This window comes from Urocitellus parryii, chromosome 5, assembly GCF_045843805.1.
Source record: "Urocitellus parryii isolate mUroPar1 chromosome 5, mUroPar1.hap1, whole genome shotgun sequence".
Lineage (NCBI taxonomy): Eukaryota > Metazoa > Chordata > Mammalia > Rodentia > Sciuridae > Urocitellus > Urocitellus parryii.
The window spans coordinates 103752015-103758648 of NC_135535.1; positions in this window are offsets into that span (position 1 = coordinate 103752015).

Sequence of the window (6634 nt, forward strand, 5' to 3'; positions counted from 1 at the left end):
ATCAAAAATATAGAACACAGCAAAGTTGTACTGTACAAACAAAGGAAATACAAATACATTAAGTCATTATCAGACAGCCCCCCCCCAATTATCTTACAATACAGAAATCCACTGCTGAGCATACATTCAAAGGAAATGAAATCAAGATATTGAAGAGACATCTGTATTCCCATGTATATGACAGCACTACTGACAGTAGCTAAGAAGCAGAAACAATCTGTGTCCATCAACTAACAAATGGATACAATGAAGTATATTTGCATAATGGAATACTCTTCAGCCAAAAAAAAAAATGAAGAAGAAGAAGAGGAAGAAGAAGAAGAAGAAAAAAAGGAATGAAAACCTTGACCTGAAAATCACTAGGTTAAGTGAAATAACTCAAGCCACGAAGGACAAGGGTCTAGTAATCTCATTATATGTCAAATCTGAAAGAGTTGATCTAATAAAAGTTTAGAAGTTTAAACTAGAATTGTGATTACTATAAGATGGAAAGTGTAGGGGTTAGAAATGTAAGACTACAGACTGATCAATCACTTATAGGTTTTACTTAGATAGGAATAAGAAGTTCTGGTGCAGAGTTGCACAGTTAGGTGACTGCAGATAACAATAAGAAACATTTCAAAAAGCAAGAAGAGAGCATATTGAAAATTTTCACAGAAGGAAATAAACAGTGTTTGAACAAACAAGATAACACAATGTACACATGCATCAATAAATCTACTCCATTAATAGATATATTATTTATGTTTGGGGTATCAGTTGAAATATATTTAATTTAAATGAAAAAAGGAGGAAAATGCTACAGGTGACAAGATATGGGGGAAGGTTATGTAGTTTATATGTGATGGATTCAATAATACAAGAGAGGTGTACTGAGAAGTATATTTGATAAGAATGAGAAGGGAACAAATAGAACATTCTGAGGAAGACAGAGGAAGCTTACAGTGCCTGGGCTTAAGATCCTGGTTTAGGGTGGTGACTACGTGTACATTTGTGTGAATTCTGTACACCCTCACTATATAAAAGAAGAAGAATTAATTGTAAGAGTGACTCAAAGATGAGGTATTGAGGTGAGAATGTGGGGAGAAAAGGCCCTGTGGATGATACCTTTTTAAGACATGAAACTTGCCCAACAAAGCAATATATCCTTTAAGCAAAGAATCAGACAAGGATATATCTAACTATAAGTTTTAATTTACTCTAGTGAGAATGATTCATGTGAATCAGTGGACCTCTGCAAATGCATTTTTTTTTTCTTTTCCCAACCAGATCTCTCATAAAGTTCAAATGGTTTAAATGGTTGGTTTTGGTCTGCATTATTTCCTTGAAATATTCATACTCAACACCTAAAAATATTTCTGGAACATAGCAAATTCTGAAAAGAAATTAGTATTTTGAATTAAAAAACAGGGAAGCAGACTCTCAATACTCTCCTCGAGTACCTGTCTCCTCTATCAGCCGGAAAGTTTAGATTATGTCTCCTTTGAAGATCCCTTTGCCCCATTTTACCTTTCCTGAATACACACATTTTTGCCAATTTCTAGTCCTCCAGTGATCACTCTCATTATCCTCTTCCTGTCCCTTAAAGGGAAATTCATGCTGCCACCTCTGGCTTTCAGAGATGACTGAGAAGCCCAAGAATACAGAGCAAGTTTGGTTTTCAAAGAAGATACTAGGATCTATGTGAACCTCTGCCTGGCCAATGTCTCCACATCTGATAGAGACATTCCCATCCACTCAGATGACACAGTTCTGTGCCCTAAAGAGTATAGTAAGATTGTGAAGTCATGGATGAGGAAACAGATGGATATAGAATCAAGGCTTATAATCAAATCCCTATAGAACTGGTTGTATGCAGATGAGTCCCCCCTATAGGCAGGGTAGAGGAAGCAATCTTGGTCTTAGTGGAATAAATAAAGGGTAATCTTGAAGAAAGATGTTGAAAATCAACCTGGCCACCCTGCCTCTTTCGTTTATCTGGATAAATTTGAGCCCAATGGTGATGGGAAGTGAGAGAGTTCATTTCCACAAGCTGAAAGAGCCCTAGATTTCTAAAAGATGGGATGTGGAGAATTGGGGATCTCCCAGGAGCTGATACAGGTACATAAAGAGTACTTTCCTGGAGCCCAGGTCCCTACAAGCCCTTCTGGGACTTGACTAAAGCATTTTTCCAAATGAATCCAGTTTGTAACATGGAGGCCACCTCTTTGAAATAAGAGTAGAGATGAGGCACCAAGGAGCAAAGAACATGATATATCCTCGATGATGGGCTGGAGGATGGAGTAGGGGGCAGCTGGGATGTGGGGAAGTTGAAGCCAGAAGAACTGTTGCTTAGAGGCAGAAATGAGGTCATGGTGGAATGTTCTGGATGATACAATGTTTCTAACCTCTAACAAGTCACTTATTCTTACCAGGTTCTATCTTTTCTGTCAAGGCATAAGGATGTAGCATATGAGCATCTTCAACAATATATCATTTTTAGTAACTTTTAACACTTTCAGTAACTTTTAACATTTTAAGTAATTTTTAACTGTTGACAGCATTTATCACTGTGGAGCTTTAAATAGCCATGAAAAGGGCCATTGTGTCAAGGAATTTAGGTTACTGGAGAATTCAGATAGAGAGTTTTAGGAAGAGAAATTGAGACTGAAGATGAATTTACTATAAACACCACAGTACCTTATTATTTATACAGGAACCAACCAACACCCAGACCTTGCCTGTGAGCTGCTCATCTGTGTGTTCCTATTAGAGAAGCCACCCAAAGAGTCCATTTTCTTCCATGTGCCAAACTCACACTCTGCACCTTCATTTCTTTTTAGTGCCAGTCCTATAAGCTCCTTAGGCCACAGAGCAGGACCATATTCCTTGGTTGGTTGCTATGGGCTTTGATGCATCCTCCTTTTGGACTGAAGCATGAGTGTGTTTCTACCTCTTCTGATTTATGACATAATAAGCAGAAATTGTTCTTTAGTGTTCAATATGTAGCTGTCAAACTTTAAGATTTTGAAGTTACTTTGATTTTTGCTGTGTTGGTCCTTTGGAGTTTTCATGGAATTTGGTTCCATGTATTAATTCTCCATTCAGTGGTTCTTGGTAAAATTGTTCTTTCTGTGCTATCCCTCCTATATCCTGATATCTTTCAGGTGAGATTGGGAAGAATGATTTCCTTTAAAAGCACAAGGAGCTTTAGAGTAGCCTTCAGTGTCAGCCCAGTCTTCACCCTGAAAATTCAACCCCTGTCCTCAGATGAGTCAGGCACAAGTTGAGTGAGGAGCTCAAGTCAGTCAGGCTCTGCCATGGCCCTCATGTGGAGAAATGTTAGGCACAAGACACAGAAAAAAATATTGATACTGTTTCAAACAAACATATAGATGGCTCTGGTGAACCCAAAATCTATGTATCTCACATGACAATATCTATGGAATTATTTCAACATTAAGACATGTCATGAAAATACCAGTCTCATGCAGATATTGAAATGTCCTTACCATGCCTCATGCAATTTCAATTGGTGGTCATGATTGAAACAACAGGCAATCATGGGGAAAAATAAAGAACCGTTTCCTTTTTTCTTTTTCTTTTCACGTCATTGTTGTCAATCACTGCTTTGTCTCTAGGGACTAAGACAAACATGCCTCCTCTTACCAGTCTTACTACTCCTGAAACAGTTGATTAGACTGGGATGTGGCTCTGTTCTCTAAGTGTGATGCATCAGAGGAGGAGATTCAATAGTCTTCACTGAAGCATCACAGATTTAGAAGAAGAGCCTGTTACTATAGCTGAAAGGTTGGGAGGAATTTTCATCCTGCTGTTTTGCAATGAATTTTTCAGTCATATTCTAAAGTCTGTCATCCATACTCCTAATCCAACCTGACTCATGTCCTCAGAAGAGGGAACACAGAGACAGACACAGAGAAAAGGGACAGGTACGCACAGAGGCAGCAACTAAAGTGATGCATCTGTGAGCCAAGGGACACCAAGGACTGTTATTGACCAGCAGAAGTGAGGGAGGGCAAGGACGGATCCCCTCCAACAGTCTTGAGAGAAGGAGCCAACCTGGCTGACACTCTCAATCCCCACTTTTGTCCCCCACAACTTTAAGGTAGTGAAATTGTGTTTTAAGCAAAATAATCATCAGTAGTGATATTGATTCCTTACCCAATTCTAGGCCATGAAAGGATTTGTGATATATCAGATAATTGAAAGACTTTAGTCAATATGGAAAAGTCATGTTAGAGGACACACTGAAAATGTTATGTTAAAAGGAAAGCCCTAGAATGAGTCTTTTTTATAACCCACTCTAATATTTTCTAAAGAGCAGGTATCATTTATTTTCCATGAGTTATGACTCTTTTTAAAAAATATTTATTTGTTAGTGTAGTCGGACCCAGTACTTTTATATCACTTATTTATTTTTATGTGGTGCTGAGGATTGAACTCAGGGTCTTGCACATGGGAGGCGAGCGCTCTACCACTGAGCCACAACCCCAGCCCATGTTATGACTCTTTTTGACATCTACATATTTGACTACACTGGACAATACCAAACAGAGACTAATTTTCTTTTATATATGCCTATCCCTAAAATATCTAACAAATATTTAGATATAAATATATGTAGTCTAATAATTTAAAATATTATTATTTAAAATTAAATGTAGGTATATGAATGATTTTATAAGTACTATATTCTACATACATATACACATGTATGTGTGTATGTGTGTTTGAATCTGTTTGTATTCAATCCAATCTGCTTGAAGCCTATTATTTAATAAAAACATTATTCTTAATAATTTTTAACATATTCCATACATAATTCCTTCACACCAGCCTTCTGTCATAAATATCCTTGAATCGTGGACACACTGAATCTTTGTCATGAAATTTCATGTCCTACGGAAAACAGAATTAACAACTTGGATAGTGACCTGTATTTCAGCAAATAAGTGCATTTGCTAAAGGAAACACACTTAACCATTAAAAGGATAATATAGTTAATAAACACCATCATAAAATTGTTCTAGTTGCATTTACATAGATCCCACATGTTTGCTCATCCTAATATTCTGCTGAGCATCTCTTCCTTTGAGAAGCCAGTCCTCATGATCATCACGGGGTGCATTTGATGTGCTCATTCATACCATTTCACTCTCCCTGGTCACAGATAATATCCATTTTCTCTAGATGGGTATTTGGGTTTATAGAACAATGTATCTAAACAATCGAAACAATGCATCTAAACCACACTTTGACTCTTGTGTTTATATTTCATTAAGTGTAACAGACTGTGGAACCAACCTAGATGCCCTTCAATAGATGAATGGATAAAAAAATGTGGCATCTATATACAATGGAGTATTATGCAGCACTAAGAAATGACAAAATCATAGAATTTGCAGGGAAATGGATGGCATTAGAGCAGATTATGCTAAGTGAAGCTAGCCAAGCCCTAAAAAACAAATGCCAAATGTCTCCTTTGATATAAAGAGAGCAACTAAGAACAAAACAGGAAGGAAGAGCATGAGGAAAAGACTAACTGTAAACAAAGACGAATGGGAGGAGAGAAAGGGAGAGAGAAGGGAAAGGATATGCAAATGGTAGGAGACCTTCAATGATACACAAAAGTATAAGAGGTTATGATGGGCAAGGGGGAGGGGGAAAAAGGGAGAGAATTGAACAACAGCAGAGGAGGCAGAGAGGGAAGGTGGGAGAGGAGGGGAGGGGGGATAGTAGGGGTTAGGAAAGGTAGCAGATTAAGACAGTCACTAATATGCCATTATGTAAAAATGTGAGTATGTAACAGATGTGATTCTGCTATCTGTATTTGGGGTAGAAATGGGAGTTCAAAACCCAATAGAGTCAAATGTATGAAAGATGAGTTATCAAGAGCTCTGTAATGTTTGGAACAATCAATAAAAAAAAAAAGAAAAAAAAAGTGTAACAGAGTATATTATCTTCCAAAAATACTATCTGTATTGATGGCAGCTGGCTTTAATTTCTAAATTGTATCTTTTTCAAAAAATTGTTTCAAGGATTTTGGATATATGGTACTTTATAATACAATGCCCAGAACATAATAAATCATCAATGTGTTTTGAAAGATGAATAAATGTATGAGTTTGTAACAATCCTGCTCCTTGAACATCTCAGGATCTCTATTCTGCACAATGACAGATGCTCAGTTGATCATCTCAGTACATGTACTGTATAAATTTTACACTTTGCCCTCTTAGGCTATGGCTGGATTAGGTCTTTACCATCAGTGAAGAATAGAAGAGTAAAGATGAAACCTGCATTGGGTGATCTATTTCTTTATCTGAAATTTTTCCAATTTTTATTAATGGAAATTATACAAAATCTCTGCAAAATGTTTGATATTGCAATAGAATTCAGTGCCTAAGACAAAGATGCCCTCTTAATATTTTATCTAGAGGACACTGTACTCAGATATCACAGTGGATTATCTCAGATAGAACCGGGATGTAATGTTATTCTATCTCAGCTGAGCAATTCTAACTCTTGGATGCTAGAAAAGGGCCATATAGAATGAAATAAAGGAAAATAAAAAGGAAATAATGACAATGAAGGCAAGATTCTGTTTCTATCTGAGCTAAAACTACAATCAGTC